We start from the raw sequence: 20,941 nt of genomic DNA, 5'->3' as shown, positions 1-20,941 counted from the left end.
CAATGTCTGGCTGGCGAGGTTGAAACAGAAATGCATTTCCTCCTAAAATGCGAAAAATTCAACACATCAAGAAACATATTATTCAACAAGCTAAGCCAAACAACCCCAGATTTCAAGGAATTGGATGATCTGTCAAAATTGAGATTAGTCCTAGGAGAAGGAGACAGACCATACCTTGGGGCCAAATATGTAACAACATGTCACAACCTGAGGACTGTCTAAAATTAAGACTGTTTAAAATTAATATTGAACGTACCAAATGAAGTACAAAGACTGTTTAAAATTAATATTGTTTAAAAGTAATATTGTATGTACCCAACAAATGTCAAATCGATTGACACCTACAGAATGTTGGAAAACTGTACCTTTTTGCAATGTAAGCTTTGGCAATATGGTTCTCTGTAAACTTTCATGCCAATAAAGCATTTGAATTGGAATTGGAATTGGAATTGGAGAGAGACAGAGAGAGAGAGACAGAGAGAGAGGGACAGAGAGAGAGAGGGACAGAGAGAGAGAGAGACAGAGAGAGAGAGAGAGACAGAGAGAGAGAGAGAGACAGAGAGAGAGAGGGACAGAGAGAGAGAGTGACAGGGAGAGAGAGAGACAGAGAGCGAGAGAGAGACAGAGAGAGAGAGGGAGAGAGAGAGAGACAGAGAGAGAGGGGGACAGAGAGAGAGAGACAGAGAGAGAGGGACAGAGAGAGAGAGGGACAGAGAGAGAGAGGGAGAGTGAGAGGGACAGAGAGAGAGAGGGACAGAGAGAGAGGGACAGAGAGAGAGAGGGACAGAGAGAGAGAGAGAGAGGGAGAGAGAGAGAGGGAGAGAAAAATAAACTACGAAAAATGGTTTGACTCCGATTGCTAAAACATGAGGAAAAAACTCAGAAAAATATCAAACCTAAAACACAGACAACCAGAAAACGAGGAATTACGCCTTACTTATTGTCAGGCACTAACACAATACAAACGCACACTCAGAACCAAGAAAGAGCAGTATATTAAGAATACACTCATCTCCATTGAGGAATCCATTGATTCCAATTGTTTCTTTGACAAGTGGAATATATTACACAAAAAACAACACGATGAATTGGCAATTCAAAACGGAGACACATGAGAAAACCATTTTGAAAAATTATACCAGAAAAACACACTAAGCCCAGAGCAATACCAAATATGCGAAAAACTGGCAAAGCTAGAATCTTCCATAAAAGATAACCAAAACCCGATAGACCCCATAATATCTGAAAAAGAGCTAATGGAAAAACTCAAGGACCTGCGACCAGGAAAGGCTTGCAGGCAGAAGGCATCCTAAGCGAGATGATTAAACACACGGACGATAAAATGAGATTGGCTATACTGAAACTCTTCAACTTGGTTCTGAGTGTCGGTTACTTCCCTGATATCTGGAACAAAGGACTCATAACGCCCATATACAAAAGTGGGGATAAAGGTGACCCAAATATCTATCGAGGCATCTGTGTAAACAGTAACCTGGGGAAGGTTTTCTGTAGTATCATAAACAAAAGACTTATAAACTTCCTTGAGGAGCACAGTGTCTTGAGTAAAAGCCAAATTGGATTCCTGCCAAACTATAGAACATCAGATCATATCTTCACCCTACAGACCCTAATTGACAAACACGTTCACCATAACAAAAGCAAAATCTACGCATGCTTTGTAGATTTCCAGAAGGCTTTCGATTCCATCTGGCACGACGGCCTATTCCTGAAAATTATCGAAAGCGGGGGAGGGGGAAAAACATATGATGTAATTAAATCAATGTATAAAAACAACAAATGTGCAGTTAAAATTGGAGACAAACATACAAAATACTTCCCACAGGGGCGGGGGGGGGGGCGGACGCAGGGCTCGCCAATCTCACCAACACTCTTTAATATTTACATAAATGAATTGGCAAAACTACTTGAACAATCTACAGCACCCAGCCTCACCCTATATGAATCCAAGGTTAAATTCCTCCTCTATGCAGACGACCTGGTTCTGCAGTCACCAACTAAGGAGGGTCTACAGCAGAACCTGGATCTGCTGGAGTCGGTCTGTCAGACCTGGGCCCTGACAGTAAACCTCCAAAAAACCAAAGTCCTCGTGTTCCAGCAAAGATCCAGACATCAGGGACCCAAAATAAATCTCACACTAGGAACAACTAAAATCGAACAAACCACTAACTATACAGACTTGGGCATTAAAATCAGCCCTACGGGAAATTTCAAACTGGCTGTGAATGAACTGAAAAAGAAAGCAAGAAGGGCCTTCTATGCCATTAAAAGACCAATCCAAATAGAAATCCCAATTAGCATTTGGCTCAAAATTTTCAAATCAGTAATTGAACCAATTGCACTCTATGGCAGTGAAGTGTTGGGACCGCTAACACAACAGGAATTTGCAAAATGGGACAAACACCCAATTGAGATCCTACATGCAGAATTCTGTAAAAGTATCCTCCGGACTCAAAGGAAAACCATAAACAATGCATGCAGGGCAGAACTCAGCCAATTTCCACTAATAATTACTATCTAAAAAAGAGCCACCAAATTTTGGAAACACCTAAAAATGAGCAACCCCCACTGCTATCATTACGAAGCCTTGAAATGCCAAGAGAGGACCATAAAGAATAACTCCCTCAGTCAACTAGTCCTGGGATTCAGTGAAGCAACCACTAACACTACTAACAATAACCAGCCCCAGGACAGAGACATCGTAACACAGAGAATTCGACCCAACAAAATTGTCACTAAACAAAAGGAAAAATACCTGTCATATTGGGCAGAAACATCAAAAACCCAAAGCAAACTCAATTGCTACTTGGCACTTAACAGACAATACAACATGGCTGAGTACCTGACCATGGTAAAGGATAACAAACTGAGAAAAACCTTGACAAGGTACAGACATAGCGAACATAGCCTGGCGATCGAAAAAGGCAGACACAGGCAGACCAGGCTGCCAAGAGAGGACAGGATATGTTCTCACTGCAGTCAGGGAGTGGTGGAGACAGAGATGCACTTCCTCACAGCCTGTGGAAAATATCAGGGCATCAGGGAGAATTTCTACCAAAAATTCTCACAAATATGCCCTGAATTCAGAAATTTGAATGACGACCAAAAACTCCTATACCTACTAGGGGAAGAGAGAAACTGTGTAACACTAGTGGCACACTATGTTACAGCTTGCCATAAACAGAGGGACAACCAGTAAACCTAAGAAAAGAGTATATATAAATAATGCAAATGTATTGTTATACACTCAGGGATATATCTGTTTATACACTGTACGAATAGATCTGCGTTTATGTGTTCAACCATGAATGTATTTTGATGCGTTGGCAACATAAGATGTACCTTATCATGCCAATAAAGCGATTTGAATTGAACTGAATGGATTTGAGAGAGGGAGAGAGAGAGAGAGGGACAGAGAGACAGAGGGACAGAGAGAGAGGGACGGAGAGAGAGAGGGACAGAGAGAGAGAGGGACAGAGAGAGAGAGGGACAGAGAGAGAGAGGGACAGAGAGAGAGAGGGACAGAGAGAGAGAGGGACAGAGAGAGAGAGGGACAGAGAGAGAGAGGGACAGAGAGAGAGAGACAGAGAGAGAGAGGGACAGAGAGAGAGAGGGACAGAGAGAGAGAGGGACAGAGAGAGAGAGGGACAGAGAGAGAGAGGGACAGAGAGAGAGAGGGACAGAGAGAGAGAGGGACAGAGAGAGAGAGGGACAGAGAGAGAGAGGGACAGAGAGAGAGAGGGACAGAGAGAGAGAGGGACAGAGAGAGAGAGGGACAGAGAGAGAGAGGGACAGAGAGAGAGAGGGACAGAGAGAGAGAGGGACAGAGAGAGAGAGAGGGACAGAGAGAGAGAGAGGGACAGAGAGAGAGAGAGGGACAGAGAGAGAGAGGGAACGAGAGAGAGAGGGACAGAGATATTTATATATAGAGAGAGAGAGGGACAGAGAGATAGAGAGAGAGAGGGACAGAGAGAGAGAGAGAGACAGAGAGTGAAAGGGACAGAGAGAGAGAGAGGGACAGAGAGAGAGAGACAGAGAGAGAGGGACAGAGAGAGAGGGACAGAGAGAGAGAGGGTCACAGAGAGAGAGAGAGAGGCAGAGAGATAGAGAGACAGAGAGAGAGAGACCCTCACCAGGTACAGACTAAGCGACCACCAACTGGAAATTGAAAAAGGCAGATACAAGAAATCCTGGCAGCCTAGAGAGAATAGAATATGCGATCAATGTCTGGCTGGCGAGGTTGAAACAGAAATGCATTTCCTCCTAAAATGCGAAAAATTCAACACATCAAGAAACATATTATTCAACAAGCTAAGCCAAACAACCCCAGATTTCAAGGAATTGGATGATCTGTCAAAATTGAGATTAGTCCTAGGAGAAGGAGACAGACCATACCTTGGGGCCAAATATGTAACAACATGTCACAACCTGAGGACTGTTTAAAATTAAGACTGTTTAAAATTAATATTGAACGTACCAAATGAAGTACAAAGACTGTTTAAAATTAATACTGTTTAAAAGTAATATTGTATGTACCCAACAAATGTCAAATCGATTGACACCTACAGAATGTTGGAAAACTGTACCTTTTTGCTATGTAAGCTTTGGCAATATGGTTCTCTGTAAACTTTCATGCCAATAAAGCATTTTAATTGGAATTGGAATTGGAGAGAAAAACGCCAACAAATGCATGCAGAGCCGAACTAGGCAGATACCCACTGATAATAAACATCCAAAAACGAGCACTAAACTTCCTAAATCACCTCAAATCTAGCTCCCCAGACACCCTTCATTTCAAAGCCTTTCAGACCCAAGAGCTAAACCCAGAAAAGAGTCCCCTGAGTCAGCTGCTACGGAAACTAAGTACTCAGCCGGACCCTGACCAGCCCCAGACCAACACAGCCGTCCAAACACCAATCCGAGTGAACCAAATCATTAAAAAATGCAAAGAAACCTACCTGGAACATTGGAACAAAATAACCGAAAGCCAAAGCAGACTAGAATGTTACCGGGCCCTAAAAAGAGAATATAAACTGGCAGACTACCTCACGACCATCAGAGACACAAAACAGAGACAGACCCTCACCAGGTACAGACTAAGCGACCACCAACTGGAAATTGAAAAAGGCAGATACAAGAAATCCTGGCAGCCTAGAGAGAATAGAATATGCGATCAATGTCTGGCTGGCGAGGTTGAAACAGAAATGCATTTCCTCCTAAAATGCGAAAAATTCAACACATCAAGAAACATATTATTCAACAAGCTAAGCCAAACAACCCCAGATTTCAAGGAATTGGATGATCTGTCAAAATTGAGATTAGTCCTAGGAGAAGGAGACAGACCATACCTTGGGGCCAAATATGTAACAACATGTCACAACCTGAGGACTGTTTAAAATTAAGACTGTTTAAAATTAATATTGAACGTACCAAATGAAGTACAAAGACTGTTTAAAATTAATATTGTTTAAAAGTAATATTGTATGTACCCAACAAATGTCAAACCGATTGACACCTACAGAATGTTGGAAAACTGTACCTTTTTGCTATGTAAGCTTTGGCAATATGGTTCTCTGTAAACTTTCATGCCAATAAAGCATTTTAATTGGAATTGGAATTGGAATTGGACAGAGAGGGAGAGGGACAGAGAGAGAGAGAGAGAGAGGGACAGAGAGAGAGGGACAGAGAGAGAGAGGGACAGAGAGAGAGGGGGACAGAGAGAGAGGGGGACAGAGAGAGGGAGAGATAGAGAAAGAGAGAGAGAGGGACAGAGAGAGAGGGACAGGGAGAGAGAGACAGAGAGAGAGAGAGAGAGAGAGAGAGAGAGACAGAGAGAGAGAGGGACAGAGAGAGAGGGACAGAGAGAGAGAGGGAGACAGAGAGAGACAGAGAGGGACAGAGAGAGAGAGAGAGAGACGGAGAGGGACAGAGAGAGAGAGAGACAGAGAGAGAGAGAGACAGAGCGAGATAGAGAGAGAGAGAGAGAGAGAGGGACAGAGAGAGCGAGGGACAGAGAGAGAGAGGGACAGAGAGAGAGAGGGACAGAGAGAGAGAGAGAGAGAGACAGAGAGAGAGGGACAGAGAGAGAGGGACAGAGAGAGAGACAGAGAGACAGAGCGGGAGAGGGACAGAGAGAGAGGGGGACAGAGAGAGAGGGACACAGGGAGAGAGAGACAGAGAGAGAGAGAGACAGAGAGGGACAGAGAGAGAGAGAGACAGAGAGAGAGAGTGACAGAGCGAGATAGAGAGAGAGAGACAGAGAGAGAGGGACAGAGAGAGAGAGGGACAGAGAGAGCGAGGGACAGAGAGAGCGAGGGACAGAGAGAGAGAGAGAGGGACAGAGAGAGAGGGACAGAGAGAGAGAGGGACAGAGAGAGAGAGAGAGAGAGACAGAGAGGGAGAGGGACAGAGAGAGAGAGGGAGAGAGAGGGAGAGAGAGAGAGAGAGACAGAGACAGAGAGAGGGGGACAGAGAGAGAGGGGGACAGAGAGAGAGGGACAGAGAGAGAGAGAGACAGAGAGAGAGAGAGACAGAGAGAGAGGGACAGAGAGAGAGAGGGACAGAGAGAGAGAGAGAGAGAGACAGAGAGATAGAGAGACAGAGGGAGAGGGACAGAGTGAGAGAGAGAGACAGAGAGATAGAGAGAGAGAGGGACAGAGAGAGAGGGACAGAGAGAGAGAGGGACAGAGAGAGAGGGACAGAGAGAGAGGGAGGGACAGAGAGAGAAGGACAGAGATATATATATATATAGAGAGAGAGAGGGACAGAGAAAGGGACAGAGAGAGAGAGAGGGACAGAGAGAGAGGGACAGAGAGAGAGAGGGACAGAGAGAGAGAGACTGTTTAAAAATTAATATTGTTTAAAAGTAATATTGTATGTACCCAACAAATGTCAAATCGATTGACACCTACAGAATGTTGGAAAACTGTACCTTTTTGCTATGTAAGCTTTGGCAATATGGTTCTCTGTAAACTTTCATGCCAATAAAGCATTTTAATTGGAATTGGAATTGGAATTGGACAGAGAGGGAGAGGGACAGAGAGAGAGAGAGAGAGAGGGACAGAGAGAGAGGGACAGAGAGAGAGAGGGACAGAGAGAGAGGGGGACAGAGAGAGGGAGAGATAGAGAAAGAGAGAGAGAGGGACAGAGAGAGAGGGACAGGGAGAGAGAGACAGAGAGAGAGAGAGAGAGAGAGAGAGAGACAGAGAGAGAGAGGGACAGAGAGAGAGGGACAGAGAGAGAGGGACAGAGAGAGAGGGACAGAGAGAGAGAGGGAGACAGAGAGAGAGAGAGAGAGACAGAGAGGGACAGAGAGAGAGAGAGAGAGACGGAGAGGGACAGAGAGAGAGAGAGAGACAGAGAGAGAGAGAGACAGAGCGAGATAGAGAGAGAGAGAGAGAGAGAGAGAGGGACAGAGAGAGCGAGGGACAGAGAGAGAGAGGGACAGAGAGAGAGAGGGACAGAGAGAGAGAGGGACAGAGAGAGAGAGGGACAGAGAGAGAGAGGGACAGAGAGAGAGGGACAGAGAGAGAGAGCGGGAGAGGGACAGAGAGAGAGGGGGACAGAGAGAGAGGGACACAGGGAGAGAGAGACAGAGAGAGAGAGAGACAGAGAGGGAGAGACAGAGAGAGAGAGGGACAGAGAGAGAGAGGGACAGAGACAGAGAGATAGAGGGGCAGAGAGAGAGAGGGACAGAGAGAGAGAGGGACAGAGAGAGAGAGGGACAGAGAGAGAGGGAAAGCCAAAGCAGATTAGAATGTTACCGGGCCCTAAAAAGAGAATATAAACTGGCAGACTACCTCACGACCATCAGAGACACAAAACAGAGACAGACCCTCACCAGGTACAGACTAAGCGACCACCGACTGAAAATTGAAAAAGGCAGATACAAGAAATCCTGGCAGCCTAGAGAGAATAGAATATGCGATCAATGTCTGGCTGGCGAGGTTGAAACAGAAATGCATTTCCTCCTAAAATGCGAAAAATTCAACACATCAAGAAACATATTATTCAACAAGCTAAGCCAAACAACCCCAGATTTCAAGGAATTGGATGATCTGTCAAAATTGAGATTAGTCCTAGGAGAAGGAGACAGACCATACCTTGGGGCTAAATATGTAACAACATGTCACAACCTGAGGACTGTTTAAAAGTAAGACTGTTTAAAATTAATATTGAACGTACCAAATGAAGTAGAAAGACTGTTTAAAATTAATATTGTTTAAAAGTAATATTGTATATACCCAACAAATGTCAAATCGATTGACACCTACAGAATGTTGGAAAACTGTACCTTTTTGCTATGTAAGCTTTGGCAATATGGTTCTCTGTAAACTTTCATGCCAATAAAGCATTTGAACTGAACTGAACTGAACTGAGAGAGAGAGAGAGAGACAGAGACAGAGACAGAGAGAGGGGGACAGAGAGAGAGGGCGACAGAGAGAGAGCGACACAGGGAGAGAGAGACAGAGAGAGAGAGAGACAGAGAGAGAGAGACAGAGAGAGAGAGGGACAGAGAGAGAGAGAAAGAGAGAGAGAGGGGCAGAGAGAGAGAGGACAGAGAGAGAGATAGACAGGGACAGAGAGAGAGAGGGACAGAGAGAGAGGGACAGAGCGAGAGAGAGACAGAGAGAGAGAGGGACAGAGAGAGAGGGACAGAGAGAGAGGGACAGAGAGAGAGAGGGACAGAGATATATATATATATATATATATATATATATATATATATAGAGAGAGAGGGACAGAGAGATAGAGAGACAGAGAGAGAGGGACAGAGAGAGAGAGACAGAGAGAGAGAGGGACAGAGAGTGAAATGGACAGAGAGAGAGAGAGGGACAGAGAGAGTGGAACAGAGAGAGAGAGGGACAGAGAGAGAGAGGGACAGAGAGAGAGAGAGAGACACTAAAACACGCAAGGGCAGAACCTCCGGGGGAATATTGGTGTGGTATAAGGGAGAACTGGACAAACACATCTCACCGGTAAAACAGGGAAAATCACACGTATGGCTAAAACTAGATAAAAATATAAGAATAGCAAAAAAAGATGTTTACTTATGTGCGATCTACATACCTCCAATAGAATCGCCATATTTCGAAGAGGAGTTATTTGATACTCTCCACATGGAAATCAGCCATTTCCAGGCCCAAGGAAAGGTGATAATATGTGGGGACCTAAATGCAAGGACCGGTTGTGAACCTGACTTCATAGACCCACAGGGAAACAACCATGTGTTTGGCAAGACCCCTTTAGATGTCACACCAGCCATCGCAAATCGGAACAACCTTGATCGTGAAATAAATAAAAGCGGTAGGGAGGTAGTGCAACTCTGCCGAGCCTTAGGCCTGTACATAGTTAACGGTAGGTTCAGAGGGGACTCCCTAGGGAGACTCACATACTCCTCAAATCTTGGGTCTAGTGTGGTGGACTATACAATCACTGACCTGGACCCCTGCGATATCAACTCATTCACTGTCAGGCAGCAATCCCCCCTCTCAGACCATAACCAAATAAATATGTACCTTAAACTTTCTGCCCAAACTACAGACACGAAAAAGGAACCCAGTAAGCTCCATAAAATAAACCAGACATACAGATGGGCCCCAGACAGTGGAGAAAAATTCATCACAGCACTAAAGTCACCTGATATCACAAGTAAAATATCAAAATTTAAAGAAAACCCATACGAGATCACCAGAGATGGTGTAAACATGGCCATAGAGGATATAAATATGATCTTCCATGAGGCAGCTGTAAAAGCCGACTTTGTGAAACAGAAGAGGAAGCGTCACAAAAGACAAAATAAAAATAAGAAATGGTTTGACCACGAATGCAAAAATGCCAGAAAAGACCTGAGAAAAATATCAAACCAAAAGCATCGCCAACCAAACAATCCGGACCTACGTACTAGATACAATGAAACCCTCAAAAGATATAAACACACCATTAGGAACAAAACACAAAACTATACCCACAAAATACTCGAAGAAATTGAAAACTCCACCAATCCAAAACAATTCTGGGAAATGTGGAATAACCTGAGTACAACACAATTGCAAGCATTACCAATCCAAGATGGCGACATCTGGAGAACACATTTTGAAAACCTCTACAAAGACATCCCAATAAACGAAACAAACCCAAGTCAACATCAGGTCACAGAAAAACTCCACACATTAGAAGCAACAATTAAAGACAACCAAAACCCTCTAGACTCCCCAATCACATGGAAAGAACTGGCCACAAAAACAAAATCTCTCCACCTAAAGAAAGCCTGTGGCCCAGACAACATCAAAAATGAAATGCTCAAGTTCAGCAATATGGAGATGCAGGTTGCGGTACTCAAATTATTCAACATCATATTACGTTCAGGCTGTTTTCCCGATATCTGGTGCCAAGGACTAATCTCCCCCATATATAAAAGTGGAAACAAATCAGACCCAAATAACTACCGCGGCATCTGTGTCAACAGTTGTCTAGGGAAGTTATTCTGCAGTATTCTAAATAGTAGATTACTTGATTTTCTTAACAAACATAATATCCTCAGAAAAAACCAAATAGGCTTTCTTCCAAAACACCGCACCGCCGACCATATCTATACCCTTCACACCCTCATTGGAAAACATATACACCAAACAAAAAATGGGAAAATATTCGCCTGTTTCATCGACTTCATGAAAGCCTTTGACTCTATATGGCACGAAGGGCTCTATTATAAACTTCTTCAGTGTGGAATAGGGGGCAAAGTCTATGACCTTATTAAATCAATGTATCTGAAAAACAAATGCGGGGTCAAAATTGGAGACAAACGCACCGATTTCTTCACCCAGAGAAGAGGCGTCCGGCAGGGCTGCAATTTGAGCCCGACCCTGTTTAACATATACATAAATGAATTAGCAGACATGCTGGAGCAAAGCGAGTCACCAGGTCTCCGTCTCCTGGATGGAGAAGTGAAATCCCTGTTCTATGCGGACGACCTGGTTCTGCTGTCTCCCACAGAACAGGGATTACAGCAACAACTAGACCTACTCGACAAATACTGCCAAAATTGGGCTCTAACAGTAAATCTAAAGAAAACCAACATCATGATTTTTCAAAAAAGGCCCAGATGTCAGGAAAACAAATACCAGTTTACCCTCAGTGATACCACTATAGGACACACTATGAGCTACACCTACCTTGGTCTAACTATTACAGCATCAGGGAGCTTCAGCATAGCAGTGAATGCACTAAAAGAAAAAGCCCGAAGAGCCCTATATGCAATAAAAAGAAAATTCTACAACATCCAAATCCCAATCAAAATCTGGCTCAAAATATTTGACAGCATAATCCTGCCCATTGCACTGTACGGTAGTGAAGTATGGGGCCCGCTAAATCACCAAAGCTACACTAAATGGGAAAAACACACAATAGAAGCCTTACATGCAGAATTCTGCCGAAGCATCCTTCGCACCCAAAGAAAAACGCCAACAAATGCATGCAGAGCCGAACTAGGCAGATACCCACTGATAATAAACATCCAAAAACGAGCACTAAACTTCCTAAATCACCTCAAATCTAGCTCCCCAGACACCCTTCATTTCAAAGCCTTTCAGACCCAAGAGCTAAACCCAGAAAAGAGTCCCCTGAGTCAGCTGCTACTGAAACTAAGTACTCAGCCGGACCCTGACCAGCCCCAGACCAACACAGCCGTCCAAACACCCATCCGAGTGAACCAAATCATTAAAAAATGCAAAGAAACCTACCTGGAACATTGGAACAAAGTAACCGAAAGCCAAAGCAGATTAGAATGTTACCGGGCCCTAAAAAGAGAATATAAACTGGCAGAATACCTCACGACCATCAGAGACACAAAACAGAGACAGACCCTCACCAGGTACAGACTAAGCGACCACCAACTGGAAATTGAAAAAGGCAGATACAAGAAATCCTGGAAGCCTAGAGAGAATAGAATATGCGATCAATGTCTGGCCCGCGAGGTTGAAACAGAGATGCATTTCCTCCTAAAATGCGAAAAATTCAACACATCAAGAAACATATTATTCAACAAGCTAAGCCAAACAACCCCAGATTTCAAGGAATTGGATGACCTGTCAAAATTGAGATTAGTCCTAGGAGAAGGAGACAGACCATACCTTGGGGCCAAATATGTAACAACATGTCACAACCTGAGGACTGTTTAAAATTAAGACTGTTTAAAATTATTATTGAACGTACCAAATGAAGTACAAAGACTGTTTAAAATTAATATTGTTTAAAAGTAATATTGTATGTACCCAACAAATGTCAAATCGATTGACACCTACAGAATGTTGGAAAACTGTACCTTTTTGCTATGTAAGCTTTGGCAATATGGTTCTCTGTAAACTTTCATGCCAATAAAGCATTTGAATTGGAATTGGATTGAGAGAGCGAGATTGAGAGAGCGCGAGATTGAGAGAGCGCGCGAGATTGACGGTCACACCTGGTCTGCGCCTCCTCCCGATCTCCACCCGTCCACCTGGAGCCACAGCTCAGAAATCTTCCTCCCAACACCTGGGAACACAACCCGAAGCAAGCAGGCAGCGTGGAGTGAAAAGTGAGTGAGTGAGTGAGTAAGTGAGTGAGAGAGAGAGAGAGAGATTAAAGATTGAATCTCACCATCCCACATGGCACCAATGGAACAGCCGGCCTGATCTCTCTTCCATCCATCCATCCTTTCACCGGGACCGAGCCTGCAGCAGTGAGAGAGGGGCTGGGAGAGAGAGAGATTGAGACAGGACTCGCTCACACCAGAGAATCTCACACACACTAACACAGAATGGCCAAAGGGACCCGGTTCACACAGACACACAGACCAACATTCATTACCTGGACACTCAGAAATGGTTTCAACACTAAAGAGACACAAAATACTACATTACCTGAACACTTACTGTAAATTACAGTCAAAACAGCCACTCACCAAATATGAAAGCACCATCCCGCAGTCAGAAAGACTGAAACGCACATGGGTCAACCTTTTTAATAGTCCAGACCTGTCACTCAAACTTACCTCCTCCCACTCCACAGCCCCCCAACCTATCAGGTTGCTGCTTCCTCCACCTGAAGCCCGCCCCCCAGGTGTGGGTCAGTCCAAGTTGAGTCTGCCTATCTCCGGGGGGTGGGGTAGTCCTGGCCATGTGCTGGCCTCCCAAATGGTTCCTTCCTGTCTCTGGCCAACACTGCCCTTCCCCCAGATCCCTAACTGCAGGCAGACAGACACAGCCGAGGACTGATGGACCTTGGAGAGGCCTCCCTCCACTCACCTGCAACAGGGACATCACCCTCCCTGTCTGAGGCTGCTGCTTCCTCCCACACCCCCTTTGCTCAAGAAATCTTGTTTAATGGTTCTTATTCCCAGCTCCAATTCTGTGCTTGCCTACCTCATTCTGTGTGTGGCTGGCTCCCCTGCTTAACCCTGAGTTCCCTCAGCTTTCCCCTGTGCAGTGTGTGTTGTGCATCCGTTTATCTGTGTCAGCACCTGGACATATGCCGTGAAATGTGGGTCACCAGAACCAAAGATATGCTCAACTTCCAATACATATTTTTGTAACTCTCTCGCTTGTCCTCTGTTGGTTTATCAATGTCACTGCACTACAGGTAAATCTCTCGCTCGCCCTCTGTTGTTTTATCAATGTCACTGCACTACAGGTAAATCTCTCGCTCGCCCTCTGTAGGTTTATCCAATTCCAATTCCAATTTCCAATTTAAATGCTTTATTGGCATGAAAGTTTACAGAGAACCATATTGCCAAAGCTTACATAGCAAAAAGGTACAGTTTTCCAACATTCTGTAGGTGTCAATCGGTTTGACATTTGTTGGGTACATACAATATTACTTTTAAACAATATTAATTTTAAACAGTCTTTGTACTTCATTTGGTACGTTCAATATTAATTTTAAACAGTCTTAATTTTAAACAGTCCTCAGGTTGTGACATGTTGTTACATATTTGGCCCCAAGGTATGGTCTGTCTCCTTCTCCTAGGACTAATCTCAATTTTGACAGATCATCCAATTCCTTGAAATCTGGGGTTGTTTGGCTTAGCTTGTTGAATAATATGTTTCTTGATGTGTTGAATTTTTCGCATTTTAGGAGGAAATGCATTTCTGTTTCAACCTCGGCAGCCAGGTAACTAGTCACTGTACTACAGGTAAACCTCTCGCTCGCCCTCTGTGGGTTTATCAATGTCACTGCACTACAGGTAAATCACTCGCTCGCCCTCTGTTGGTTTATCAATGTCACTGCACTACAGGTAAATCTCTCGCTCGCCCTCTGTAGGTTTATCAATGTCACTGCACTAGCAGGTAAATCTCTCGCTCGCCCTCTGTAGGTTTATCAATGTCACTGCACTACAGGTAAATCTCTCTCTCGCCCTCTGCAGGTTGGACCTCTGAACCCCTTGGAGGAAATGCCGGTTTCCCGCGCATGCGCTGTGCATGCTGAAATCTGGCACTTCCAACAGGCCCACGTGTGAGTACCCTGTCCGTACTCACGCGTTGGGACCGGAATTACTGGGCCCTTTACTTTGGAGGAGGTGAGTGGAGTCAAAGGAGAAGTTGTTAAATGTGAGAACAAGTTCAGCCAGGCGGAGGAGGGTGGTGGTGGATGGGGACTGGTTGGGCCTCTGTTCAAGGAAGAAGCGGAGCGCCCTCAGGCCATCCTGGTGGGGGATGGAGGTGTAGAGGGATTGTACGTCCATGGTGAAAATGAGATGGTTGGGGCCAGGAAACTGGAAACTGTTAAAGTATTAAACTGTTAAAGAACTTATCTCGTCCTATCTCGACTCTTGCCCCATGGAACTTATCTCTTCCTATCTCGACTCTTGCCCCATGGAACTTATCTCTTCCTATCTCGACTCTTGCCCCATGGAACTTATCTCTTCCTATCTCGACTCTTGCCCCATGGAACTTATCTCTTCCTATCTTGACTCTTGCCCCATGGAACTTATCTCTTCCTATCTCGACTCTTGCCCCATGGAACTTATCTCTTCCTATCTCGACTCTTGCCCCATGGAACGTATCTCTTCCTATCTCGATTCTTGCCCCATGGAACTTATCTCTTCCTATCTCGATCCTTGCCCCTCGGAGCTTATCTCTTCCTATCTCGACTCTTGCCCCTCGGAAATTATCTCTTCCTATCTCGACCACATCGTTTCAGCCTGTTCTTGCCCCACGGAACTTAACTCTTCCTATCTCGACTCTATTTTATCTCCCCTTGTCCAATCACTTCCCACCTACATCCGCGACTCTTCCGACGCCCTCCGTCACATTAGTGAACCAGATGGGTTTTTACGACAATTCGACAGTTTCATGGTTACCATTACTGATACTAGCTTTTTATTCCAAATGTATTTCCATTTCTGCCAGTTCTGAGTGAGCTGCCCTCTCTCACCCGGTGTGGTACTCAGCCCCACACAGAGAGCAGGAAGATCCCAGGCTCCATGACCGGCCTGTGCTAAGTGAGCTGCCCTCTCTCATCCTTTGTGTTACTGAGCCCCACACACAGAGAAGAAAGATCCGGTGCTCTATGGCCGGCCTGTGCCCAGTGAGCTGCCCTCACCCAGTGTGGTACTGAGCCCAACACACAGAGCAGGAAGATCTCATGCTCCATGCCCAGCCTGTGCCCAGTACCCACTGAATGGGGCCGGGCTTTCAGGCTGACGCCAGGGGGTTTGAAGAGTTGCCGCAACACCGCCACTGGCGGAAGCGGGGTACTGCAGCGTGACTTGTTTACATAGGAAGCTCCCATTGGAAACCCTGAGCCGGGGATTTACACCCGGGCCATGCAGGGATTCCCGGCCCCAAACCCCTTCTTCCCCTCTGGAGTTCCCCTGCTGGATTAGGAGCCAGGGCCGTGGGCTGGGACATTGCCTGCTGCTGGCACTCAACACTGATCCATCGGCGCCGGAACGCAGACAATCCCCGCCCACTGAGGAGGTCTGGCGACCAATCGGAGCGGCCGGTATGTGACTGGCAGCGCTCTCAACCAATCAGAGCGCAGCGCGTAAGATGATGGACCAATCACAGTGCGGCTTAGCACAGTGCAACCGCTCGCAGACATTGTGACGGACAGCTCATTGAACCAATCACTGGGCACTGCGGCCGCACTATGACCAATTGGAGCACAGTCATGTGGTTTATCTCCACTATTGGGGAGACCAAACGCAGATTGGGTGACTGCTTTGCGGAACACCTCCGTTCAGTCCATAAGGGGGACCCCGAGCTTCTGCTCACCTGTCACTTTAATTCACCGCTCCACTCCCACTCGGACCTCACCATCCACGGCCTCTTGCATTGTTCCACAGAAGCTCAGCGTAAGCTCGAGGAACAGCACCTCATCTTTCGATTAGGCACTTTACAGCCTTCCGGACTCAAGATCGAGTTCAACAATTTCAGATCATAACCTCAGCCATTATCATATGTATATTTTGTATCCACGTTTTTTGTTTGTGTCCTTTCTTCTCTCCCACGTGACAGCTGTCTTTCATTCCGCCAGCACAATTTACACTTCATCTAGAGCCATCCTTCGTCTCTTTACCTGTCCCATTACCATCTCCTGCCTTGAACATCTCTTGATCTGTCTGAACCTCTCCCACCTTCTGTCCTATCACAGGCCTTCCCTTTTGTTCTTTCATCCTCTCCCCCATTTCCCAGCCTCTACACTTGCTTAAAAATCTGTTCCATTTCCTGCTTTTTTCCAGTTCTGATGAAAGGTCATCGACCTGAAGCGTTAACTGTTTCTCCCTCTCTCTCTTCACAGATGCTGCCTGACCTGCTGAGTATCTCCAGCATTGTCTGTTTTTATTTGTGAATGGTCTTGTTCAGCCTCAGACAGTGTCCAGGGAGAGGGATGGAGTTGGTGGACAGGGAACAGAGTTTGTGGTTGGGACCGAAGACAATGGCTTCGGCCTTGCCAATATACAGTTGGAGGAAATGTCTGCTGATCCAGTACTGGATGTCGGACAAGCAGTGTGACAATTTAGAGACAGTGGAGGGGTCGAGGGATGTGTTGTGAGGTAGAGCTGGGTGTCGTCAGCGTACATGTGGAAATTGCCGCTGTGTTTTCATATGATGTCGCTGAGGATGAGAAATAGGAGAGGCCCAAGGATAGACCCTTGGGGGACACGGAGGTAATAGTGTGTGGGCAGGAAGAGAAGCCATTACAGGCGATTCTCTGCTTATTGTTAGAGAGATAAGAATGGAACCAGGTGATTGAAGCCCCACCCATCTGGTTGACAGAGGAGAGGCGTTGGAGGAGGATGGAGTGGTCAGTCATGTCAACGACTGTAGACAGGTCGAGAAGGATGAGGAGGGACAGTTTGACACGGTCACAGTCAATATGGGCCATTTCTGGGCTGTGGCAGGGCGGAGACCTGATTGGAGTGTTTCAAATTTGGAGTTGCAGGAAAGATATGCATGGATTTGGGAGGTGACAACACGGTCAAGGAACTTGGAGAGGAAATGGAGGTTGGGGATGGGGCGGTAGTTGACTAGAACAGAGGGGTCCAGGGTGGATTTTTTAAGAAGGGGTGATGACGACAGATTTGAATGTGACGGAGACCAGGTAAGGCCTCACAGTGCCAGCGGGAAACTCGAGCGGCAGGGCGGGGCTATAAAACGCCCCAGAGACCAGGTAAGGCCTCACAGCATCGGCGGGAAACTCGAGTGGCAGAGCGGGGCTATAAAATGCCCCAGAGGCCAGGTAAGGCCTCACAGCATTGGTGGGAAACTCGAGCGGCAGAGCGGGGCTATGAAAGGCCCCAGAGACCAGGTAAGGCCACACAGCATTGGCGAGAAACTCGAGCGGCAGAGCGGGGCTATAAAAGGCCCCAGAGCCCAGGTAAGGCCTCACAGCATCGGCGGGAATCTCGAGCGGCAGAGCGGGGCTATAAAAGGCCCCAGAGACCAGGTAAGGCCTCGGAGCGTCGGCGGGAATCTCGAGCGGTAGAGCAGGGCTATAAAAGGCCCCAGAGACCAGGTAAGGCCTCACAGCATCGGCGGGAATCTCGAGCGGCAGAGCGGGGCTATAAAAGGCCCCAGAGACCAGGTAAGGCCTCAGAGCGTCGGCGGGAATCTCGAGCGGTAGAGCAGGGCTATAAAAGGCCCCAGAGACCAGGTAAGGCCTCAGAGTGTTGGCGGGAATCTCGAGCAGCAGCGGAGCTATAAAAGGCCCCAGAGACCAGGTAAGGCCTCAGTGTCGGCGGGAATCTCGAGCGGCAGAGCGGGGCTATAAAAGGCCACAGAGACCAGGTAAGGCTTCAGAGCGTCAGCGGGCATTTCGAGCGGCAGCAGCGGGGCTATAAAAGGCCCCAGAGACCAGGTAAGGCCTCACAGCATCGGCGGGAATCTCGAGCGGCAGAGCGGGGCTATAAAAGGCCGCAGAGACCAGGTAAGGCCTCACAGCGTCGGCGGGAATCTCGAGCGGCAGAGCGGGGCTATAAAAGGCCCCAGAGACCAGGTAAGTCCTCAGCGTCGGCGGGAATCTCGAGCGGTAGAGCAGGGCTATAAAAGGCCCCAGAAACCAGGTAAGGCCTCACAGCATCGGCGGGAAACTGGAGCGGCAGAGCGGGGCTATAAAAGGCCACAGAGACCAGGTAAGGCCTCACAGCGTCGGCGGGAATCTCGAGCGGCAGAGCGGGGCTATAAAAGGCCCCAGAGACCAGGTAAGTCCTCAGCGTCGGCGGGAATCTCGAGCGGTAGAGCAGGGCTATAAAAGGCCCCAGAAACCAGGTAAGGCCTCACAGCATCGGCGGGAAACTGGAGCGGCAGAGCGGGGCTATAAAAGGCCACAGAGACCAGGTAAGGCCTCACAGCGTCGGCGGGAATCTCGAGCGGCAGAGCGGGGCTATAAAAGGCCGCAGAGACCAGGTAAGGCCTCAGAGCGTCGGCGGGAATCTCGAGCGGTAGAGCAGGGCTATAAAAGGCCCCAGAGACCAGGTAAGGCCTCAGAGAGTGTCGGCGGGAATCTCGAGCAGCAGTGGAGCTATAAAAGGCCCAAGAGACCAGGTAAGGCCTCAGTGTCGGCGGGAATCTCGAGCGGCAGAGCGGGGCTATAAAAGGCCACAGAGACCAGGTAAGGCCTCAGAGCGTCAGCGGGCATTTCGAGCGGCAGAGCGGGGCTATAAAAGGCCCCAGAGACCAGTCTCCAGTCTCGGAACTTGGAGGGAAGGAGAGAGGTAAAAAGTAATCCAAGTGTGACGTCACCAGAAAGCGGGTAAGTGATTGGTTGGTAAGTATTTCTCCATTTTTAAGCTTAAATCTCTTTGATTTATAGTTTCTAAGGTGTGATATTCACCATCTAGAATCGGGGCAGAGGGTATTTAAGAATAATATTAATAAATGTAATTAATTACATAGAATGGGAGATCAGGTGATGTGTTGCTGCTGCAATATGTGGGAGCTGGTGAACACCATTGATGCACACGGTGATCACATTTGCAGTAAGTGTTGGCTGGTCGAGGAATTCCGGCTCCGTGTTGAAGAGCTGGAGTCCGAGCTTCAAACACTGAGACACATCAGGGAGGGGGAGAGTTACCTGGACTCTGTGTATCACGAGGTATTCACACCAATTAGATTAATAAATTCAGATGTAGTCCGTGGCCAGGGTCAGGATGGTGTGACTAGAAGTGAGGCAGGTACGGGGATCCAGGAGGTAGTGTTGGAGGAGCCGCAGCCCTTGCACTTGTCCAACAGGTTTGAGGCTCTTACTCCCTGTGGGGACAGGAGCAGGGACTGCAGGGAGGATGAGCAACCTGGCCACAGCACCGTGAAGCGGGGGGCCATTCAAGTGGGGGGAGTTAAAAGAATTGTTGTAGTGGTAGGGCATAGTATCGTTTGGGGGATAGATAGAGTTCTTTGCAGCCGAGAGCGAGAGCCCCGAAGGCTGTGTTGCCTGCCCGGTGCCAGGGTTAAGGACATCTCCTCTGACTGGAGAGAAACTTGGAGTGGGAGGGGGAGGATCCAGTTGTCGTGGTCCACGTTGGTACCAACGACATAGATAGGACAAGGAAGGAGGTTCTGCTGAGGGAGTTTGAGCAGCTAGGGGCCAAATTAAAAAGCAGTACCACAAGGGTAATAATCTCTGGATTATTACCTGAGCCACGAGCGAATTTGGCTAGGACAAATAAAATTAGAGAGTTAAATGCGTGGCTCAAAGACTGGTGTGGGAGAAATGGGTTTTGCTTCCTTGGACACTGGCACCAGTACTGGGGCAGGAGGGAGCTGTTCCGTTGGGATGGGCTTCACTTGGCCAGTGCTGGGACTAGAGTCCTGGCGGATCATATAACTAGGGCTGTAGAGAGGGCTTTAAACTAACTAGTGGGTGGGAGGTTCCTAGAGAGCAATTAATAAAAATGACAACAGAGAAGGTCATAGACTTAGGTAGCAGTGGGGAAATTAAAAACCAGAGCGTGTCAGGAAGGGGCAGAAGGTATGGAGTAAAAGGTAAAGTAATAAAAAGGGCAAAAGCAGGAACTAAGTGTCACAAAACATCTTTGAAAGTTCTCTATCTGAATGCACGTAGCATTCGTAACAAAATAGACGAGTTAATGGCACAAATAACTACATATGGGTATGATCTTGTGGCCATTACAGAAACGTGGCTGCAGGGTGACAATGCCTGGGAATTAAACATACCAGGTTATTTAACGATCAGGAAGGACAGGCAGGAAGGAAGGGGAGGTGGGGTGGCTATGTTAATAAAGGAAGGAATCACTGTAATACAGAGAAATGATATTGGGTCAAAAGATCAGGATAATGAAACAGTTTGGGTGGAGGTAAGGAATAATAAGGGGAAAAAAACAGTAGTGGGCGTAGTCAATAGGCCTCCGAACAGTGGCAACTCTATTGAACGTATTATGTCTGTGTATAATTGAGACACGGACAGCAGGAGTTGATTTAAACAA

At 46.9% G+C, this 20,941-nt stretch overlaps 1 long non-coding RNA gene across 2 annotated transcripts in view; it reads right to left on the bottom strand.

Annotated features, from left to right (window-relative positions):
* LOC147094286 (uncharacterized) overlaps positions 1-12,981 on the bottom strand; it is a 47,111-nt gene extending 34,130 nt beyond the window's left edge. The window contains exon 1 of one of the 2 annotated variants that reach the window (XR_015074732.1): positions 12,959-12,981. This is a non-coding gene — a long non-coding RNA (uncharacterized LOC147094286). Of the gene's footprint in view, positions 1-12,654; positions 12,758-12,958 lie in introns of those variants that run through there. The other variant, XR_015074733.1, reaches the window with a different exon arrangement.
* Between the last annotated feature and the right edge of the window lie 7,960 nt (positions 12,982-20,941).

Source organism: Somniosus microcephalus, unplaced genomic scaffold, assembly GCF_052327205.1.
Source record: "Somniosus microcephalus isolate GS21.2 unplaced genomic scaffold, FLI_Smic_1.0 unresolved_chr1, whole genome shotgun sequence".
Classification (NCBI taxonomy): Eukaryota; Metazoa; Chordata; class Chondrichthyes; order Squaliformes; family Somniosidae; genus Somniosus; species Somniosus microcephalus.
Note: the sequence above shows the minus strand (reverse complement) of the source record. Positions and strands in the feature narration are given on the sequence as shown.